This window comes from Natrix helvetica (assembly GCF_964273705.1).
Source record: "Natrix helvetica genome assembly, chromosome: 4".
NCBI classification, from domain to species: Eukaryota; Metazoa; Chordata; class Lepidosauria; order Squamata; family Natricidae; genus Natrix; species Natrix helvetica.
The window spans coordinates 158,688,892-158,712,270 of NC_138550.1; the positions used below are offsets into that span (position 1 = coordinate 158,688,892).

At 43.9% G+C, this 23,379-nt stretch overlaps 1 long non-coding RNA gene across 3 annotated transcripts in view; it reads left to right on the forward strand.

Annotated features, from left to right (window-relative positions):
- Positions 1-23,379, forward strand: part of LOC309390494 — a 183,700-nt gene that overhangs the window by 138,710 nt on the left and 21,611 nt on the right. For all 3 annotated transcript variants that reach the window (XR_014175140.1, XR_014175141.1, XR_014175142.1), the window contains one exon: positions 10,463-10,803. This is a non-coding gene — a long non-coding RNA (uncharacterized lncRNA). The remainder of the gene's footprint in view (positions 1-10,462; positions 10,804-23,379) is intronic.

Below are 23,379 nucleotides of genomic sequence, written 5' to 3' on the forward strand. Positions count from 1 at the left end.
GTCTCCGTTTTCACTGGCAGAGGGCTGCAGGAGGCTGTCATTGCTGAAAATGGAGCCTGGGTGGGTCATGTACAGCCTCCCCAAGCTCCATTTTGGTTGGCAGAGGGCTGCAGGAGGCTGTCGCAGCCGAAAATGGAGCCTGGGCAAGCAGCGCGTGGCCCTCCCAAGGTCTGTTTTCACAGACAGATGCATTGCAGGCCTGTTCTTTGTTGTTTTCAGGGCAGGCCGGCAGGCCAGATCTAAGCACCCCACGGACCAGATCTGTCCCAGGGGCCTTGAGTTTAACATCTCTGTTGTAGACATTCTTCCAAATGAACTTGGTCACCCGCTATGTAGCAGCAAACTATCGTAAGATTCTTCTGAAGACGTTCGTGTCCTTCAGGTTTTGCCTGCTCAGATGTGCTTTGCAAACCAAGGAAAATGGAAGTGGATCTTGTCTGGGAAAACGGAGATATGGAAGTGATTGAGAGACACCTTCTTTCTCCTCCTCCAGGGTGTGCAAACCACACGCTTGCTTTGACTCTTTGATCCTACATAGGAGAACCGTGGAGTATACAGCAAACCCTAATTTCCCCCCCACTGAATTCCTTTCCTATGACTGCTTGTCATGTAGTTACAGGTGCACCGATTGACAGGAAAATTATAAGCACTCTCATGCTCTTCCAGGATTTTCCTGCCGGCTGGCGCCCTGCAGCTCTGGCGTGCTAATTAAAGTCACGGCCGTACCTTTGACTGTTGGCAAGAAACACCGCCGCCGTCTTGGAGAATCGGCATTCCAAGACTTCCAAGATTGATTGCTGGGAAAAGTCTTTGGTTGAGGCTGGCCCGCCTCTTTGGCGCTTGGTTTTTATGTAGGCAGTCTGGCCTCCAGCTTGTTGTGTTTTGGCAAAGGTGGTGTCAGGGAATCCTATGACAGGGGATTGGCAGTTTGGGGCAGGGTTGGTCCTGAGGGGTTTTTGGCAGTTAATGATCAGCAATCTTATTATTGGAAAAGCAAACGTTGGCTTAGATCTCATCATTCTTGAAGTTACAAGAATGGAAGGATTTAGGAAAGTAGCATCTGCATTTCTTTTTTTCATGAACCAATTTCCAACCTTAGAAATACAGATATTGAGGAAAATAATAGAATGGAATGGGATTGAGAATGGGAATGGGAATAGAACAATGGGGAGATGGGATGGGATGGGACAGAACAGAACAGAACAGTGATGGCGAACCTTTTCAGCACCGAGTGCCCAAAAATTCACGCAGAAATGTCGCCCGCGTTCGTTGAGATCGTGCTCCGGAAAAGCTGAACTTCTAGCATGCATTCGTGCCCGACAATCAACTGGCTGGCACACATGCACAGGCCAGTTTTCGGCACTGCGGTGCACGTGAAGGGATTGTGCTCCGGAAAAACCAAACTTCTGGGTTCTGGCGCACATGCGCGCCCAACAATCAGCTCGCCGGCATACACGCATACACCAGTTTTCAGCACTGCTGCATGCACGAAGGACAGCTGATCGTCACACACACATGCGCACCAGAAACCCAGAGGACAAACAGGCAAGGCCATGCGTGCCGGGCGACATGGCTTCACGTGCTACTTTGGGCACACTTGCCATAGATTCACCATCACGGGAATAGAATCTGGAAGGGACCTTGGAAGTCTTCTAGTCCAACCCCCTGCTTAGGCGGGAAACTTATACCGTTTCAGACAAAGACAGGATGGAAGGCCGAGTCAACCTTGTGCCGGTTAGTATCAAACTGTCAAACTGCTGGCAGCCGGCAGTCAGCAGAAGAAGCCAGCAGTACTGCATTCCAACCACTGCATCATCACGGCTCTATATGTTAGAACAGTGCTGGGAATCCCATAGGAATGATAGCTACCTAATCCCCTTTAATTGTAGCTCTTCAGCTATGTGCAAAACTAAACTGAAAATCAGCCTTTCCCACCTGGTTAGCTTTCAGATAGGTGAACTTTGAGGCTTTCAGCAATGGCCATAATGGCTGAGGAATTGTTGGTAAAAGTCAGTGGTGGGTTTCAGTTTTTTTTAGAATCTCTTCTGTAGGTGTGGCCTGCTTTGTGGGAGTGGCTTACTGGCCATGTGATTGGATGGGCGTGGCTTGCCAGCCATGTGACTGGGTGGGAGTGGCTTGCCGGCCATGTGACCGGGTGGGCGTGACCAACTTGTAAAATGGGGTGAAACTCAATTAACAACGCTCTTGCTTAGCAACCAAAATGTTGGCTCAGAAACTCTGGCATTTGAAGCATGCAAGTCTTAAAGCTGTCAAGTTACAAGACCCTTGCACCCCTAACCCTTTAGGAAAAAAAAACTCCAGGGGTGTTCAAACTTGACAGCTTTAAGACTTGTGGACTTCAACTCCCAGAATTCCTCCTCCAGTCATGTTGGCTCAGGAACTCTGGCATTGAAATGTGCAAGTCTTAAAGCTGTCAAGTTACAAGACCCTGGCACCCCTAACCCTTTAGGAAAAAAACCCCCAGGTGTGTTCAAACTTGACAGCTTTAAGACTTGTGGACTTCAACTCCCAGAATTCCTCCTCTGGCTCTTCATCTTGATGATGTGCGGACGGGCGGGAGGAGGGAGCTGGAACCAGTTCTAAATGGCACTGTAGATTTGTGGAACCTCTTCTATAGAAGAGGTTAGAACTGGCAGGAACCCACCCCTGGTAAAAGTCCACGGTGCTAAAGAGCACAAGTCTGAAAAACTCGGATGTCAGGGATGCTCAGAAGCAAACAAGGCAAAGGTTTCTCAGATGAAACCAGCATTGGTGTGAATCTAATTCTCTAGCCATAGTCTGGACGTTTTAATCAATATACCGTGTTTTCCCAAAAATAAGACAGCGTCTTATTTTCAAGACAGTGTCTTATTTTCTTTTGACCCCCGAAATAAGCGCTTGAACCTTATTTTCTAGGAGGTCTTATTATTTTTGAGATGCAGGAAGCGGCTAGCATGGTCACCTCATGGCTACTGCTGTGTTGCAATATTGTTGGGGAGAGCTTATTTTCAGGAGAGGGCTTATTTTAGTGCATGCGCTCAAAAGCTCAATTGGGCTTATTATTCGGGGAGGGCTTATTTTTTTGGGGGGGGGGAACAGGGTACAAGTTCTCCATCACTGAAGTTGTACGCAGCTATGGCTGGAATGAACTAGGGACGTGTAATCTTCAATCCAGAGCCATTCCATTATATAGAGTAAGAGGTAGTACTAAAAACCCAGTACTAAAACCTACTACAGAAAAATGTTATTAGAGAGAGCCATAAAATATTGCTAGCAGTTGTCAAAGCTGAAAATACAGGAGAGGCCAGATATACTAGTCCTTGACTTACCATCGCGATTGAGCCCCGAGTTTTAGTCACAAGTCATCCTGGTTGTTAAACGAGACACAGATGTGTCCACCGTGCTCAACGACTGACCTAGGAGTTCTCCCCATTATGGTTGTTAAGCGGCCACATGGATGTGCCTCAGGGCTTGGGGGAGGCAAATGCTAGCAAAGCCATTTCAGAATGCGGCGGCTCAGAGCTTTTAGTGGTTTTTATTCCCCTCCTGAATCCTCCTTTTTTGTTAGCATCCTTCTTTCAAAATATTGGCTGCACTATTGTTTTCCTCTAAGAAAACTAAGATCATGGCATCCGGCCCTCTCAATTCCTGGCAAATAGATGGGGAAGAAATGGAGGTAGTGACAGATTTTACTTTCCTGGGCTCCAAGATCACCGGAGATGGGGACTGCAGTCATTCCATTGCTTTCCTCGCTTGATCCTGGCGAGGAAAGCAATAGAAAAGCTAGGCAGCATACTAAAAAGCAGAGACAACACCCTGCCAACAAAAGTGTGTATAGTCAAGGCTGTGGTTTTCCCAGTTGCAATGGATGTCTGTGAAAGTTGGACCCTAAGGAAGGCTGAGCGCCGAAGAATGGAGTCCTTTGAACTTATGGTGCTGGAGAAGACTCCTGCGAGTCCCTTGGACTGCAAGGCAATCCAACTGGTCAATCCTAGAGGAGATCAACCCTGACTGCTCTTTAGAAGGCCAGATCAACTGGACTTTCTGGTTTTTTTTTTCCTTTTGAAGACATTTTGCTTCTCATCCAAGAAGCTTCTTCAGCTCTGACAGGATAATGGGGGAATGGAAGGATTTATATTCCTTGCAGACAGCTGGTCATGTGCATCCTTTTAGAGGGTCATTGAAGCACTTGGAGGTTTACATGTGTCCTCAGGGTCACCTGAGTGGGGTTCCTGGTTCCTATAGTCTGCAATTCCCCCCACCCCCCCTGGAAATCCATCCCTTATTCCCACTATCCTGTCAGAGCTGAAGAAGCTTCTTGGATATGAGAAGCGAAACTTCTTCAAAAAAAAAAAAAGAAAAAAACCCCAAGAAAGTCCAGTTGCCACCTGAGAAAAGGACCTTTGGGCCTGTTCCGCTGAGGAATCCTGTCCTCAGATCACCTTTTCCAATTTGGCCCCTTTCAACCTTTGTTCTACTTGGAAGCAACCCAATAAATTCAAAGTCCAGGGTTGCTTAGCTCTACCTTACGGTCCTCTGATTCTTCCCACCCCCACATCCTTACACACACACACACACACACACATACACACACACACACGCACGGTCCTTGTATTCGGTATGTACCATATTCTTCGGAGTATAAGACGCACCAGAAGCAAATTTTTTAAAAAAAGTTTTCGCACTCTGCAGACCACCCCAAAACGGCCCGTTTTTCGTGAAAACAGGCTCGTTTTTGTCAAAAAAAGGGGCATGGATAACCTTTAGGAAGCTTATAGAGTGCCCCTGGGGGCTGGGGGCGGGCAGAAATGAGTAAAAAACAGCCCGTTTTTCACTCATTTCTGCCCTCCCCAACCCCCAGGAGCACTCTGCAAGGCTCCTAAAGGCTATGCACGGCCATTTTAGTGAAGGGGGCGGGGTTTCGGCAGGCCAAAAATGCTGTATTCAGTGTATAAAACGCACCCAGATTTTCACCCTCTCTTTTGAGGGGAAAAGGTGTGTCTTATACTCCAAAAAATGCGGTATTCACTTGGCGTAACTTGGATTAGGATGTCGTCGTCTCGTCCCCCCCTCCTGCCCCCCCCCCAAATGCCTTCTCCGTTCGTTTTACTCAGGCCTTGCACTTCTGTTCTTAGCAAAATCCGCAAAGTGTAATTGAAGTCTTGGCTGGTCTTATTTGCACAGAGATAGCTCCGAAGGGAGAATTTGCCAGAGGAAAAAACAAATACATTATTCATTGTATCCTTCAATTCCAAATAATTACCATTACTCAGATGCCTGGGTCTACGGCTAGCTTATATTGTCATAAATTTTGTGTGCCTCGTGAGTTTTGCTGCAAGACATTTGGTGCTTTTCCTTCTGCTTGGAAGCCTCTTCTTCCACTATACATGTGATCACTCATTCGGATGTTGTGGGCACTTCATCGCTGCAGGACTTTAAGAAGAGACTGGACAGTTGCTTTTTTGAAATGGATAGGATCTCCTGCTTGAGTAAGGGGCTGAACTAGAAGACCTCCAAGGTCCCTTCCAGCTGTATTCTGATTTATATATGTAATCCTCGACATACGACCATAATAACAGAATTACAATCGCAACTCTTTGCAACGATGAAACAGGCCTCCATATAACCAGACTCCTTATCTTACGCCTTTTTTTTGCATTAAGTGAATGCTGCAGTTGTTAAGTGGATCAATTTTACCCAGTAGGTGGCTTTTTTCTTCCTGAAACAGGAATTAAATGTCTGAAACCATAAAAGAAATGTTGAAAATCGGGGAAGGGGTAATGCAGGATTCCCAGAGCTCAAAATGCACCCATGGCTGCAGGGCGTCATAACTTTGAATTTCAGTCATAAGTAGCTTCTGATGGGTGTTTTGTAACTCCAATGGGTCACTAAGTGATCGGTCGTAAGTCGAAGACTGCTTGTTTCGTAAGTTGAAGACTGCTTGCCGTTGATATAGTTTACTTGGACTTCAGTAAGGCTTTTGATGAGGTAGACCATAACCTACTACTAGATAAAGTAGAAGAATGTGGGTTGGACAGCATCACCACCAGATGGATTCGTAACTGGCTGACCAACCGCACTCAACGTGTAGTCCTCAATGGAACTGCATCTACATGGAGGGAAGTATGCGGTGGAGTACCCCAAGGCTCTGTTTTAGGCCCAGTATTCTTCAACATCTTCATCAATGATTTGGATGAGGGAATAAATGGGGAACTCATCAAATTTACAGATGACACCAAGCTGGCAGGAATAGCCAACACTCCAGAAGATAGGCTTAAGATACAGAAGGATCTTGACAAACTTGAACATTGGGCACTATCTAATAAAATAAAATTCAATGGTGAAAAGAATAAGGTTCTACATTTAGTCAAGAAAAACGAAATGCACAGGTACAGTATAGGTTGTACCTTGCTCAATAGTAGTAACTGTGAGAGGGATCTTGGAGTCCTAGTGGACAACCATTTAAATATGAGCCAGCAGTGTGCAGCAGCTGCCAAAAAAACCAACACAGTTCTAGGCTGCATCAACAGAGGGATAGAATCAAGATCACGTGAAGTGTTAATACCACTTTATAATGCCTTGGTAAGGCCACACTTGGAATACTGCATTCAGTTCTGGTCGCCACGATGTAGAAAAGATGTGGAGACTCTAGAAAGAGTGCAGAGAAGAGCAACAAAGATGATTAGGGGACTGGAGACTAAAACATATGAAGAACGGTTGCAGGAACTGGGTATGTCTAGCTTAAGAGAAAGAAGGACTAGGGGAGACATGATAGCATTGTTCCAATATCTCAGAGGTTGCCACAAAGAAGAGGGAGTCAAACTATTCTCCAAAGCACCTGAGGGTAGAACAAGAAGCAATGGGTGGAAACTAATCAAGGAGAGAAGCAACTTAGAACTGAGGAGAAATTTCCTGACAGTGAGAACAATTAATCAGTGGAACAGCTTGCCTCCAGAGGTTGTGAATGCCCCAACACTGGAAGTCTTTAAGAAGATGTTGGATAGCTATTTGTCTGAAACGGTATAGGGTTTCCTGCCTAGGCAGGGGGTTGGACTAGAAGACCTCCAAGGTCCCTTCCAACTCTACTATTGTATTGTATTATTATTGTTTTATTTACCTTAAATCACCCAGTGCATTAAGCCGTAACCTAGTTTTATATATTCTCCTGAACGTTTCTCTTTTTCTAACTTGGGCTAACTCTCTTTTTAAAAAAATAAAAAAAATCAAAGGTTTCTATTAGACCTGACTGATAAATGGTCAGAAGGCTAATGGAATAAAGTCTTTTGAAGTACATTTGTTAAATGTGAATCAAGTAGCTAATTTTTAAACAGAATGTAATGGACAGAAATGTTCATGCATTGCAAACGCCAGTGCGTCATTGGAAAAATAGCACACAAACAAGAAAAAAAATGTCTACTAGCATCTTTTCCAATTAACCAGCTTTATTAAAAGGTAGACGTTTCTACAAGCTGTAGTCTCTGCAACTGGAAGTACAGAAAGTCCTCAACGACCAGAACTGAGCCCAAAATTTATGTTGCTAAAGGAGAAACTTGTAAAGTGAGTTTTGTCCCATTTTACGACGATTCTTGCCACAGTTGTTAAGTGGATCGCTGCAGTTGTTAAGTTAGTAACGTGAATCTGGTTTTCTCACTGACTTTACTTGTCAGAAGGTTGCAAAAGGGGATCCCATGACCCCGGGACATTGCAACTATCATAAATGTAAATCAGTGGTCAAGCAGGCGAATGTCACATGACCATGGGGATGCTGCAGTGGTCATCAGTGTAAAAAGTGATCATGTGATCACTTTTTTCCCCCTATGACGTCCTAACTTGGAACGGTCACAAAATGAACTGTGTTAAGTCGAGGACTGCCTGTATGCAAACAAGAGAGAGCAGTTTCTTTGTTTTCCTCATCATAAATGTATTCTCGCTGTAGGATTCCCTTTTCATAGGTACCGTATTTTTCAGAGTATAAGACGCACCGGAGTATAAAACGCACCAAGATTTTGAAGAGGCAAATTAAAATAAACGTTTTTGCATTCTGCAGACCTCCCAAATAAGGGGCCCGTTTTTTGTCAAAAAAAGGGGAATGCATAGCCTATAGGAGGCTTATAGAGTGCTCCTGGGGGAGAATGAGCAAAAAACAGCCCATTTTTCACTCATTTGTGCCCTCCCCAGCACTTAGGAGCACTCTGGAGGACTCCTAAAGGCTATGCACGTCCATTTTTGCAAAGGGGTTGGGGTTTCGGGAGGCCAAAAATGCTGTATTGAGTGTATAAGACGCACCCAGATTTTCACCCTCTTTTTTGAGGGAAAAAGGTGCGTCTTGTACTCCGAAAAATACGGTATGTGACTTTGCCGCCAAAGTTGTCGTGTTTTAGCTGGCAAGCTTTTTCTCTGCTTCCAATGAAAGCTTCGTTTAAACGTCATTTAATCTTTAATCGTAATCACCCCGCTCTGGGGGTATTGGGTGCATTGAAGTGATAGGGAGAGTAATAACTGACTGCACTCAGGCGTAGAGACCAAGGATCAACAGATCTACCTGCTTAGCCTTATGCACCCATACAAACCTCACTGTGTTATGTAAACAGTCCTTGAATTAAAAAGTTATCATTCTCAGGATAAAGTGCAAATTCCCCAACATGTGATTACACCACACACACACATACACCCTTCCCAGTTGTCTTCTTTGCTTTTGTTTTTCTCTCCATCTCAGTGATAACTGCAATCAATGTAGCCTTAGATAGCCCCTGTCATTATTTTTATACTGCATAAGCTTTTGGACAGGGAGAACAGTCAACTTATGGAACAGAAGTTGCCTTCGGAAGTTGTGGGAGCTTCTTTACTGGAGGCTTTCAAGAAGAGATTGCACTGCCATTTGTCAGAAATGGTGTAGGGTCTCCTGCTTGAGCAAGGGGGGGGGGGCTGGACTAGATGACCTACAAGATCCCTTCCAACTCTATTAATCTGTTAAAAGGACCTCTAGATTTAAAATTCCCAGAATTCCTCAACCAGCATGATGGGAATTGAGGTCCACTCAACTTTTAATTTCCCAAGGTTGAGAAACACTGGTTTAGAGTGGATATATATATTGAAACCAGGCCTTTAAATTTAAATGGATCTTACAATACTAGGAGCCCTGGTGGTGCAGTGGTTAGAATGCAGTATTACAGGCAAACTCTGCTCATTTTCAGCAGTTCGATCCTGACCAGCTCAAGGTTGACTCAGCCTTCCATCCTTCCAAGGTGGGAAAAATGAGGACCCAGATTGTTGGGGACAAGATGCTGGCATTTGTAAACCACTCAGACAGAGCTGTAGAACTGTGTCTGAGTGGTTTACAAATAGGGCTGTATAGCACTAAGAAGCTGTATATAAGGCTATTACTATTGCTATCAATCTAACCACTTCTATTCATTCAATGAAGTGTGCTGTAGCTCCCAAAGGCTTGTTCCTTTTTATAAAATTGTTTAGCTGGAAAAGGTGCTATCAAACTTGAATCGCACCCGACTGTTTTTTGCCATGGTTGTTAAGCAAATCGTTACAGTTGTTCAGTGAATCATGTTGTTAAGCAGACCCAGCTTCCCCCATTCACTTTGCTTTTCAGGAGCTGGCTGGAAACAGAACACATAAACTTAGCTACCAATAGAAAGATATAAAATGAATTTCCTTACAGTGAAGATGTAGAAGATTGTTATTAACTTGGTTAAGTGAGGCCCTGTTGAGTTTCTAATTGGGTCTTATTTCTCGCCTTTTCTATAAAACAGGTGTCCAACTTTGGCAACTTTTAAGACTTGTGGACTTCAACACCCAGAATCCCTCAGCCAGTAAGACTTGTGGACTTCAATTCCCAGAATCCCCCAGCCAGTGAGACTTGTGGACTTCAACTCCCAGAATTGCCCAGCCAGTAAGACTTGTAGACTTTTATTTCCCAGAATCCCACAGCCAGTAAGACTTGTGGACTTCAACTCCCAGAATCCTTCAGCCAGTAAAACCTGTGGACTTCAACACCCAGAATCCCTCAGCCAGTAAGACTTGTGGACTTCAATTCCCAGAATCCCCCAGCCAGTGAGACTTGTGGACTTCAACTCCCAGAATTGCCCAGCCAGTAAGACTTGTAGACTTTTATCTCCCAGAATCCCCCAGCCAGAAGACTTGTGGACTTCAACACCCAGAATCCTTCAGCCAGTAAAACTTGTGGACTTCAACACCCAGAATCTCTCAGCCAGTAAGACTTGTGGACTTCAATTCCCAGAATTCATAGCTGGCTGAGCAATGCTGGAAGTTGTCCAGAGGTCTTAAAGTTGCCAAGGTTGGATACCCCTGCTGTAAAAGAACGCCTTTTAAAAATGAAGACTGCTAATTTCTCATTAAGTGAGGGTGATGATTTCTTAAAATAAACTGATCTCATGTTCGAAGCTGTGATTTGTGTTTGTTAGCTATTCTCTCTTCTCTCTTCCCCCAGGCATCTAAGAAGAGCAAACTCGTGAGGCTATCTTTCGGATAGTATTCCTAGGATATATTTGGGTTAAAAAAAAAAAACTGAAAATGAGAAGAACTTTGAATGGATGGTTGTGTCAACCTTTTCGAAAAGATCGTTCATGAGGATGGAGAGGACCAGGAACCATAACAGCTTCGAAGAAAAGCAAGAAGCCGACGGAAGGAAAAAAGAAAGGATTCCATTCTGAAGCCAAGGAAAATGGAAATTATCCAGAGAGTGATTGACATAAAAAGGAGAAGCAAAATGGAGCACCTGCAAATTGTGATGCAAATATTTTGGAGGAGAGCAGAAAATAGGAACACCAGGTAAGTAATTCAAGCTCTTCTTCGTTGATCACCCATCCTTGTTTACCACTTCATTAGCTTTACCCTCAGGGGAGGTTCAGATACATTGCTACATCTGTTTCTCTAAGGAGGTACTTCTCAGAATGGCTTTGGAAGGGAGATTAGCTTGATAATGTGACTGGACCAGTTTTCTGCTGTGACTGAATCCACACAGTTCACTAAACCCATATTAAGGAAAGAAAGCTGCTTTTGTAAGATCTGCAGTGCCCAAACCACCAATGTGATCAGCTAAGGCAGGCAAACTGCGGCTCTGGAGCCACATTGGCTCCTTCATCCCTCTGCTGCGGCTCCCTGTCACTCCCACAATTTTGAGAGGGGTTTCCAGTTTGGCGGGCGGGGGTGGGAAGCACGTCGCGCCAGGAGGAGACTCTATGGCAAGGGGCGGGTTTTCCAGTCGGCTCCACAATTGATAGGGCTTTCGGTTAGGATAGGTAGAAGAAAAAGAACTCCGCGCTAGGAGGAGATTCTATGGTGGAGGAGCCACCATAGTTGGCTCCAGAATTGAACCAGGGGAGTGGGTCTTCCAGTTTTGACCTTTGTGGCTCTTTTGAGTGTTTAAGGTTGCCAACCCCCTGGGCTAAGACCAAAATGAAAAGGTGTTTCCCATCATATATGGTGAAAGGGCAATTTAGTCAACTCCATTTTAGCCTACTCTACCCTGCGTTTCCCTCGCTGTAGGAATCCAGCTGCATCAAAGGTGCTTTTTTTTTGCAACGGGGAACTGGGCTTTCTTGATTTTTTTTCCTTTGAAAACATTTCACTTCCCATCCATCCAAGAAGCTTCTTAGTTCAAGTAGAACTGAAGAAGCCTCTGGGATGAGAAGCAAGATGTTTTCAAAAGAAAAGAACAAGAAAGCACATTTTGAAAAAAAAAAGCATGTTTGGGTCATCGAGACACTCTATAGACCTGAATCCTCCTGCAGTTCTTTATCCTTCCCACTAGTGCTGCAGTTGGCAAAAAGGCCAACCCAGTTCTAGGCTCCATTAACAGAGGGATAGAATCAAGATCACTTGAAGTCTTCGTGCCACTTTATAATGCCTTGGTAAGGACATACTTGGAATTCTGCTTCCAGCTTTGGTCGCCACGATATAAAACAGATATTGAGACTCTAGAAAGAGTGCAGAGAAGAGCAATGAAGATGATTAGGGGGCTGGAGGCTGAAGCATATCAAGTAAAGTTGCAGGAATTGGGTATGTCTAGTTTAATGAGAAGAAGGACTAGGGTGACATGATAGCAGTCTTCCAATATTTGAGTGGCCGCCAGAAAGAAGAGGGAGTCAAACTATTCTCCAAAGAACTTGAGGGTAGGGCAAAAAGTAATGGGTGGAGATTCATCAAGGAGAGATCCAAACTAGAGTTAAAGAGAAATTTCCTGACAGTTAGAACAATCAATCAGTGGAATGACTTGACTCCAGAAGTGGTGGGTGCTCCAACACAGGAGGTTTTTTAAGAAGAGATTAGACAGCCAGTTGTCTGAAGTGATATACGGTCTCATGCTTGAGCAAAGGGTTGGACTAGAAGATCTCCAAGGTCACCTCCAACTTTGTTATTCTGGCTCTCCAATGGAGACATGCCTACTGATTACATCCAGATCCTCACTAGGTTCTTGGAGATCTTTCAGCTATGGGAGGTTTTGCCAAATGTGGCACGGGTCACGTTGAAACAGAAGGACTTAAAGGCCTTGGAAAAAAAGCATGGAAGTCAGATAGAAGCAGCCAGGGTTGTCTCAGCCCAGGTTGCCATTGCAATTACGGTGTTCTGTTAATGTTTAAGATCAGGTTGCCAGCTCTGCACCGACACGTTGCAATGAAAAGAACCCCCCCTCCCACTCCTGCTCTGTTTAAACCAGAGTTACACCGCTCAAAGGTTAATCAGTCCACTTGCTGTCCATCAAGCAACTTGTCACAGCTGATCCTAGCAAATGGTTTGGTGGTGAGGCCACTATTTCATTAATAGGTTTCTGGGAATGCCTGAAACGTGTGTTCAGACATAAGCAAAGCTGCATGGTGGACAGGGGGTGGGGAAGGGGGAGGAAAAGGGTAAAGCCCTTCGTTTGGGAGAGAGGAAACAATTTTACTTACACCCCCAATTCTTGGGTGTTGAGGTGTATCTACCTTGTTCTCTGCTCCTCCATAACTGTCTGGTTTGGCTCTGCAACCCAACAAGAAAGACACAGACTTCAGAGGATAATTAGAACTGCAGAAAAAACAATGGCTACCAACCTGTCTTCCATTGAGGACCTGTACACTGCACGAGTCAAAAAGAGGGCTGTGAAAATATCTACAGACCCCTCACATCCTGGACATAAACAGTTTCAACTCCTACCCTCAAAATGACGCTATAGGGCACTGCACACCAGAACAACTAGACACAAGGACAGTTTTTTTTCCTGAATGCCATCACTCTGCCAAACAAATGATTCCCTCACCACTGTCAAACCATTCACTAAGTCTGCATTACTATTACTATTAATCTTCTTATCCTTTCTATCACGCATCTCCTCCCACTTACGACTGCAGGACTGTAACTTTGTTGCTTGTATCCTTATGATTTATATTGATTGTTTCCTAGTATGATTAAGTGTTGTACCTTATGATGTATTTTCTTTTTATGTACATGAGAGCCTATGCACCAAAGACAAATTCCTTGTGTGTCCAATCACACTCGGCCAATAACGAATTCTATTCTATTCCATTCCTATTCCTACTCTACTCTATTCTACTCCACTCCACTATAATTCTATTCTATTTCTATTCTTATTCTATTCCATTCCATTCTACTCTAATTCTATTCTTATTCTATTCCATTCCATTCTACTCTAATTCTATTCTTATTCTATTCCATTCCATTCTACTCTAATTCTATTATTTCTATTCCATTCCACTCTAATTCTATTCTATTTCCTTCCATTCCATTCTACTCTTATTCTATTCCATTCCGTTCTACTCTTATTCTATTCTTAGTCTATCCTATTCCATTCTAATTCTATTCCATGCCACTCCACTCTAATTCTAATTTTAATTTTAATTATATTCTTATTCTATTCTATTCTATTCTCGAATGTTCAGGTTGAAAATACAGGCAGTTCTCAATGGTCCTGGTTTAGTGACCATTTGAAGTTAAAGCAGCCCTGAAAAAATTTGACTTTTCACACTTTTATGGCCGTGGTTGCATCCCCATAGTTGCATCACGAAATTCGGATGCCTGACAGCTGTCCTGTATTTATGACACTTGCAGTGTCCCAGGGTCATGTCCCCTTTTGCGACCTCCAGACACAGTGAACCTGAGTAACAACTGTGTTACTACTTTAACAATTGCAGTGATTCACTTAACAACTGTGGCAAAAAATGAATGGCAAAATGGGGCAAAACTCACTCACTGTCACCTGTATGGCGGGGAGAAGTTTTAGATGGCATTCTGCCTGGGCCACAGCTGTAAAAAGGCTATTTGGATTGCGTGCAGATTTTCTAATTGTGCTGCTGTCATTCTTATTGTGCTCTTAGAGGGCTGAATGCACTTGAATTTTCTATCCTAATAATGCTTTTTGGATTTGGTACATGTAATTCCCGACTTGCAACATTTCATTTAGTGACGGTTCAAAAAAAATGAATGGGGGGAAGGGGAGGGTTTTCACACCTAGGACCGTTTCAGCGTCCCCAGAGTCGTGTGATCAAAATTCAGAGGCTTGGCAACTGACTCATATTTATGACGGTTGCAGCGTCCCGGAGTCACGTGGTTCCCTGTTGCGAGCATCTGACAACACAGTCGATGGGGAAGCCGGATTCACATATCAACGGTGTTACTCATTTAACCCCTTGCAGTGATTCACTTAACAACTATGGCACTAACGTTTATAAAATGGGGCAAAATTCACCAGTCCACTGCCTCACTTAGCGACAGAAATTTGGGGCACAATTGTGGTTATAGGTTGAGGACTTCTTGCATCCAGCATGCACCATCTCACTGTTGTGGCCCGTCAGCAGAGCTGGGAGCAGATTCGGACAGTGAGAAGGTTGGGGAGGAACATGGGCCATTCCTGGAGTCTGGGGAAGGCTCTGATGAGGGCTCTGTGTCGAGGCAGAGAAGGGGCCAGAGCCGTATGCCAGTTATCAGCTGCCTTCGGAGTCAGACATCAGTGAGGCAGATGAACAGCTGGAGCCTGTTCCCAGTGTGCCATTGAGCTGAGTTGCCAGACGAAGGGAACAGCTAAAGAACGGGTTGACTTGAGAGTAAGGCCACAGGTGGACGATGAATGGCCCCTCCCAGAGTAAATAAAAGAGGAGTAAAGGGGGAGTGAAGTTTGCAGGAGGCAATTAATTAGTTCGCTTAATTGGCTTGTGACTCTCCAAGACTCCTTGCCAAGTTTTGCAGATATCCGCCTGGCAGTTTTCCAAGCCAGATAAGGTCTGTGACTGTAAATCCTCCCTTGAAAGACTTTGCTGGATGTGAATGAGCAGAATTCATAGTAATTTAATAAAAAATGTTTTTAATCCGGACCAGGAGTTTGTTTCATGCTCTTGGGAAGCCTCGGTCAGAACCCTCACAGGGATATTAATATTCTTTGGCTTTGCCGTTAGAGAAGATGCTCTGATGTGTGTTTTGAAGCCCTACTGTCCTACTAATGTTCTATATTTGGACTGAATCATGGGAATGAAATAGCGGGTGGTTGGAAGCCCCGAATTCCAATCCTGATCACAGGGAGCCTGTTAAAAGACCCTCGCTTCAACTATCCTGAACATCCAGAATGAATTATAAGTGATCGTTGAACTTATCTCGAAGATCTTACGTTGCCCTGGTCCTTCTAACAGGATACCGAATCGGCTTAGGTCCTGCAGTTGGCTTTTTTCCAGCTGCTTGAATTTGAGCAGTCCTTGGGCTTAAGTGTGAAAGGTGCGGACACAGTCGGTGTGCTCAGTGCTGTCCAAGAAACAGCGTGCGATTTGGCACTCTTCCCGCCCATCAAATCAGTGGTTCCTAATTATTTTCAGCGCAGGCAAGCCTCTGACCTGGTCCATTCCATTGTTCTCCTTTCCTTTCAGGTACCTCACCATCTGCCTGAGCCTGACAGAGATAACTTGCCTGATGGGGCTAAAATTATCCCGTGAGGGATGACATTTCTTAGCCCGGCCTTTGCTGAATCAGAAAGAGCTCAGAGTAGAAGGGAAAAGGGGGATCGTGCCAAGTTTCGGGAGGGGGGGGGGGTGGATTCATGGAAAGCCTTGTGGGTGACATTGATAGCAATAACGCTTAAACTTACATACTGATTCATAGTGCTTTACCCTCTCCCCCCCTTCCAAACCAGCGGTCACCAAGTGGTGGTCCATGAGAAAATTTTGGTGGTCCGCAGAAACATTATTTGCATTTTTTACATTGCACTAAATCAGGGGTCCTCAAACTACAGCCTCTAGGCTGGATACATGCAATGAATGCTTGTGTTGCTGCAGAGAGTCTCATCCTTCGGGGTCTTTCTGTGTGGGTCGGAAGGGGGGCAGAAATTCCCACTGGGGGTCTGCTTCAGTCTCCTGGTGTGGGGTTTTGGGCGAAGGCTGGAGGGAAGTGAATTCATCCCCTGTTGGGGATGAATCTGTGCTGTCTGCATCTCAAACTGAAGTGCAAAGGGTTCTTGTAGTCTGCAGTTTTCCTTAAAATCCGTTCACACATCCGTTGCACTTCTCAGGTAACCCTGGGGGACAGAGATAAACCTCCCAGTAGCCTCAACGACTCTCTTAAAATAACGCAAATGATCAGCTGTCTGCAAGGAGTATAAATCCTTCCATTCCCCACCATCCAGTCAGAGCTGAAGAAGCTTCTTGGATGAGAAGCGAAACGTCTTCAAAAGAAAAAAAAAACAAGTCCAGTTGCCTCCTGAAAAAAGCACCTTTGGGACAACCATGACCTGAATGACTGAGAATCTCCATAGACAATGCTGTTGCACTATGTCTATGGAATCTGCTTATTTACATTTGATTTCTAAGTTCTGATTGATCTTAGATTGTTCTGTGATTTATTTTATTAGATAGTGCACAAACTTGAACATTGGACACTATCTAATAAAATGAAATTCAATGGTGAAAAGAGTAATGCTCTACATTTAGGCAAGAAAAACGAAATGCACAGGTACAGTATAGGTGGTACCTTGCTCAACAGTAGTAACTGTGAAAGGGATCTTGGAGTCCTAGTGGACAACCATTTAAACATGAGCCAGCAGTGTGCAGCAGCTGCCAAAAAAGCCAACACAGTTCTAGGCTACATAAACAGAGGGATAGAATCAAGATCACGTGAAGTGTTAATACCACTTTATAATGCCTTGGTAAGGCCACACTTGGAATACTGCATTCAGTTCTGGTCGCCACGATGTAAAAAAGATGTGGAGACAATAGAAAGAGTGCAGAGAAGAGCAACAAAGATGATTAAGGGACTGGAGACTAAAACATATGAAGAACGGTTGCAGGAACTGGGTATGTCTAGCTTAAGAGAAAGAAGGACTAGGGGAGACATGATAGCATTGTTCCAATATCTCAGGGGTTGCCACAAAGAAGAGGGAGTCAAACTATTCCCAAGGCACCTGAGGGTAGAACAAGAAGCAATGGGTGGAAACTAATCAAGGAGAGAAGCAACTTAGAACTGAGGAGAAATTTCCTGACAGTGAGAACAATTAATCAGTGGAACAGCTTGCCTCCAGAAGTTGTGAATGCCCCAACACTGGAAGTCTTTAAGAAGATGTTGGATAGCCATTTGCCTGAAACGGTATAAGGTTTCCTGCCTAAGCGGGGGGTTGGACTAGAAGACCTCCAAGGTCCCTTCCAACTCTACTATTGTATTGTATTGTATTAGGTAGGCTGGACAATAAAAGCCAAAGTGTTTGGATGTGACTCGGGGGCCATAAAATGCTCAGATTTGTCATAGTTCCATAATTAGGAAAGGGAATCATTTTATCGATGGTTAGAGAATAAATATAAGACCTAGCAGTAAAATGAACCTTGTAAAATACAGAAAATGCACTAATAGTTAATAGAATTAATAGAATTAAATAAATATGAAGATTGTTATAGTATTAGACATTTAAGGTATTGATATGAAGCTAAGAGCAGATTGAATAATGAATATGATTGTACATCTTAATTGTTCGCACAAAATATTTGCATCCAGATGACACGCTGTTTAATGGAAGATGGATTGTTTATATTAAGATAAAATAAAAACTTTAGAAAAAAAATTAGGAAAGAGAATCTCATTGAGACTTCTTGTGCTGATTGATGGACGGAGGAAACAAGGAAAGTTTTTCCTCCCCCACTCTCTCCCCCACTCTCTTTTTTTTTCTGAAAAAAAATTAAACCTAGCCAGCAGTTTATATTAGTACCTTGGATTTCCTTAAACGGATCTCAAGATGACTGAATGTGTTTAACAAAAATGATAGTGTGTGAAATGAGTCAGATTTTCTTTTTTTAAAATCTTTCCCTCACACTATGTAGATCTAGAAGAGTTGGGGAAATGGGTTCTCAGGTGTGTCTTGGAAGGAATTACCAACCCTCTTTCCTGTGGGCGTATGCAGAAATTCAACGGGTGGGGGAAAATAAGAGCAGAAACTCGCAGGAAGGGCCAAGAGTGCGGCTTTCACCACGGATGACAGTAAAAAAAAACCAGAATTTGTAATTTTGCAAGACAAAACCTGTTTCCAGGGCTGTCAAAAAAAAAGTTTTGATCGAGAAGGACCCATAGGCAACATTCTTTGTGTTTTTAAGCAACCTTTCACTAGTTGGCGTACCTTGGTTGTTTGGAACTACCAATGCCCATCATCAATTTTCAGTGGGGAAGAAAGGAAGGATTGTTGTTGTCAGTTGCAAAGTCTTGTCCGACCCATTGTGACCTCATGGACAAGGTTCCTCCAGGCCTTCCTGTCCTCTACCATCCCCTGGAGTCCATTTAAGCTCACACCTACTGCTTCAGTGACTCCATCCAGCCACCTCATTCTCTGTCGTCCCCTTCTTCTTTTGCCCTCAATCTTTCCCAGCATTAGGCTCTTCTCCAGTGAGTCTTTCCTTCTCATTAGGTGGCCAAAGTCTTGAGTTTCATCTTCAGGATCTGGCCTTCTAAAGAGCAGTCAGGGTTGATCTCCTCTAGGACTGACCGGTTTGAACACTTCACAGGAGTCTTCTCCAGCACCATAATTCAAAGGCCTCCATTCTTTGGCTCTCAGTCTTCCTTATGGTCCAACTTTCAGAGCCATACGTTGGAAGGATGCTCCTTAGCAAATTTTTGAGGCCCAGTTTCCATTATCTTCTGCTGAGATGGATTTAGAAAGGTGAGAGGATGGAGTTCAAGCTTGCCCTCCCAAATGATTTAGCAAGACTAGATGTGTCTCCTTATCCCGGAACCAGAAACCTGGAATTGAGGAGAAACTTCCTAAGAGTGAGGACAATTAACCAATGGAACAGCTTGCCTTCAGAGGTTGTGGGTGCTTCATCACTGGAGATTTTTAAGAAGAGACTGGACAGTCTGAAACGGTATAGGATCTCCTGCTTGAGCAGGGGACTGGACTAGAAGACCTCCAAGGTCCCTTCCAGCTCTATTCTGATTTCGATTACGAGGGCAACTGATTTGGATTCGTGCAGTGCCAGATTAATTGTGTGCAGCAGCAGCCAAAAAAAGCCAACGCAATCTTAGGCTGCATTAATAGAGGGATAGAATCAAGATCTCATGAAGTTCTAGTACTACTTTACAAAGTCTTAATAAGACCACATTTAGAACACTGCATGCAATTTTGGTCACCCCAATATAAAAAAGATGTTGAGACTCCGGAAAGAGTGCAGAGAAGAGCGACAAGAATGATTAAGAGGGTTGGAGGTTAAAGCATACGAAGAACGGTTGCTGGAATTGGGTATGTCTAGTTTAACGAAAACAAGGACTTGAGGTGACATGATAGCAGTCTTCCAATATTTGAGGGTCTCCTACAAAGAAGAGGGGATCAACCTATTCTGCCAAGCACCAAAGGGCAAGACAAAAAGCTAACCAAGGAGAGAAGCAACATAGAACTCATAAGAAATTTCCTAACGGATCAAGGAGAACAACCAACCGATGGAATAGCTTGCCTTCAGAAATACTCCATCATTCGAGGTTTTCAAGAGAAAACTGGACAATCATTTGTCCAAAATAGTATAGGGTCTCCTGCTCGAGCAGGGATGTGGTCTAGAAGACCTCCAAGGTCCCTTCCAACTCCGTTAGTGTTCTATATTCCCCCATGGGGCAGGATAGCAAGAGAAGAACAAACGATGCTGCAAATTTGAAGGGTTTTCATTCATTTGTTTTAGCAAATAAAGTCACATAGCATGTAGCTCTTGAGGCATATAGCTTTAAGTGTACATTTCCTATTCTGGATTTCCTGCTCCCTGCAAAGTAAAATAAAATAAATATGCTAGGCATCGTAAATTTATTTATGACTCTTGGAGCCCTGCTTTCTGATTATTTCATAGGCGTTTGCTTTTCTTGATACGTACTTCCTCTCTGCCCTTCCCTCTCTCTCTCCCTCTCAACACACATGCGCAGTCACTCGCAAACACACTTCATTTCTTAGAAATAAGATAAAGAGAATTCATAGCTGGTTTTTACTCTGTGTACTAAACCGTTACCGCATCAGTATTTCCATTGTACCCTTGGTTTGGGTTTCCTTGATTGACAGCTGTCGGTTTGTTAAGTGATCGCTGCAGCCAATAAGTTAGTCATCCGGTTGTTAAGTGAATCTGTCTTCCCCATTGACTTTCGCTTGTCAAAAGGTTGCAAAGGGGGAGTCAATGACCTTGGGACACAGCAACGGTCGTAAGTATGAAGCAGTTTCCAAGCATCTAAATTTTGATCCAATGATTATGGGCATGCTACAAACTAACTTTGAAAAGTGGTCTTGAGCCCCTGTTCTCAGTGCCTTTGTAACTTTGAATGGTCACTAAATGAACTCTTGTAAGTCGAGAACTACTGTTATTGGGCCCATTCCAACAAAATGCGATTCAAGGGTGAGAAAAGTAAGGTCCTGCGCCAGTGGTGGGATTCAAGAATTTTTACTACCGCTTCTGTGGGCGTGGCTTGGTGGGCCTGGCAGGGAAAGGATACTGTAAAATCCCCAATCCCCCCCCATCAGCTGGGACTCGAGAGGCAGAGGATAGATGGGGGTGGGGCCAGCCAGAGGTGGTATTTACTGGTTCTCTGAACTACTCAAAATTTCTGCTACTGGTTTTCCAGAACTGGTCAGAACCTACTGAATATTACCTCTGTCCTACTCTTAGGCAGGAAAAATCAAATGCACAGGTATAGAATAGGTGGTACCTGAATCAATAGTAGTAACTGTGAGAAGGATCTTGGGAATCCTAGTGGACAACCATTTAAATATGAGCCAGCTGTGTGCAGCAGCTGCCAAAAAAGCCAATGCTTCAACAGAAGGATTGTATCAAGACAACAAAAAGTGATAGTACTGCTTTACACCATGCTGGTGTCACCACACCTAGGATACTATGTCCTTTTTTGGTCACCACAATGGAAAAAAGATGTGGAGACTCTAGAAAGAGTGCAGAGAAGAGCAACAAAGATGATTAGGGGACTGGAGACTAAAACATATGAAGAAGTATTTAAAAGAAATGCAGGCATTTGCAGCATTCTTGCATTTGAGCCAACCAGATGTTCTGAACTGTCACCCATTCAAAAATACATAGAAGCTATTTTTGAGGGAGAGAGGGAGGGAGAGAAGAGAGATGGAGAGAGAGAGAGAGTGAAGTTTACTGGAACCAAGACTTTCTTACTTAGCAATTCTGTCCCTGTCGTTGCAATGCCACTTCCTCCCTCTCCCTTGATATGGGTTTTAATACCCATGGAGCTTTTCTAGCACGTGTGACCATTTGACAACCACTCATTTTTCAAAACATGACTCAGGATGGTATTGCAGAGGTTGTATTCAGACCGATAACCGACAATCAGCTGCCCCCACCTTTTCCTGTCCTTTATTTCCTGCTTTCTAGCTCATCTCAATTGCATGGCACAACTGATCCCCCCCCCCAGCTGTTTTACTTACTGTTGCTGACTTAAGAAGGTAAGCAGCTGAGCTTTTAAACGGTCTATTTTCAGCCCTGCTTGCACGCTCACTCAACCAGTTGTTAAACCAGCCGCATCCCACCACTGGTGGCATGTGGTTAACTTTACTCCAGCCTCAGAAAATTGGAATTGCTTCTTCAGCCGCACATCCTAAGTTACCTGAATTTACCTGCTATAGTTATCCTGAAACCTGAATAGATACGTTGGAACGTTTTACTTCTTTATATTTATATCCAGCCTTTATTATGTTTACAAATATAGGGAAGGTGGCGAACATATCCAATACACCTTCCCCTCCTATTTGCCCCATAACAACAACCCTGCGAGGTGAGTTGGGCTGAGAGAGACAGTGACTGGGCCAAGGTCATTCAGCTGGCTTTCATGGCTAAGGCAGGACTTTGACTCACAGTGCACACCAGAAATGCTCACAAGAAAAGAAGTTTCACATTTCCATGCTGAGTCTTCATACATAATCTTTGTTCCTTGTAGTAGGGGAGGCCAGACCAAAACACAGAGAAGACCCCTTCTGATCTCCCTCCTTTCTTGCTTGCTTCTCTTTCTTTTTCCTTTCTTCCTTCCCTTCCCTTCCCTTGTTTCCTTGTTTGTTTCCTTCTTTCTTGTTTCCTTGTTTTTTCCTTCTTTCCTTGTTTGTTTCCTTCTTGTTTCTTCCTTCTTTCCTTCCTTCCTTCCCTTTCCTTGTTTCTTTCTTTCCTTCCTTCCCTTCCCTTGTTTCCTTGTTTCTTTCCTTCTTTCTTTGTTTCTTTCCTTCCTTCCTTCCTTCCTTCCTTCCTTCCTTCCTTCCTTCCTTCCTTCCTTGCATATTTATTTTATTTTTCCCTTGTTTCCTTGTTTGTTTCCTTCTTGTTTCTTCCTTCCTTGTTTGTTTCCTTCTTCCCCTGTTCCTTCCTTGTTAGTTAGTTTGTTTCCTTTTCCTTCCTTCCTTCCTTCCTTGTTTGCATGTTTATTTCCTTCTTTCCTTGTTCCTTGTTTGTTTCCTTGTTCGTTTCCTTCTTTCCTTGTTCCTTCCTTCCTTCCTTCCTTCCTTGCTTCTATGTTTCCTTCTTTCCTTGTTTATTTCCTCCATCCATCCTTCCTTGTTTGCATGTTTGTATCCTTGTTCCTCTTCTCCCTCCCTAACCCCCCCTCCCCTTTGGAGATTCCCAAGAGGAAGAAAAGATTTCACTTGTCAAAGCCAAAACTTAAGGGCTTCTTCGCACAAGGAAGGGTGACTGTGTTCTTTGCTCCCACTTAACAAAAATTGAACTTGAGATTTCCTTGCCCATTTGCACCCTGTGGTTATCCACGTATATTTCTTTCCCACCTTGGGTTAACTGAAGATTTGGGAGGTTCCTGGAGTGCTCCTCCGGTGACCTTCGAAGAAATTGTGTGCAGACTGTTTCACTCTGCACCGTTGCTGAATCAAGGCTTCTGCCAGCAAGATAGCATCTCTCATTAACCAAAGGC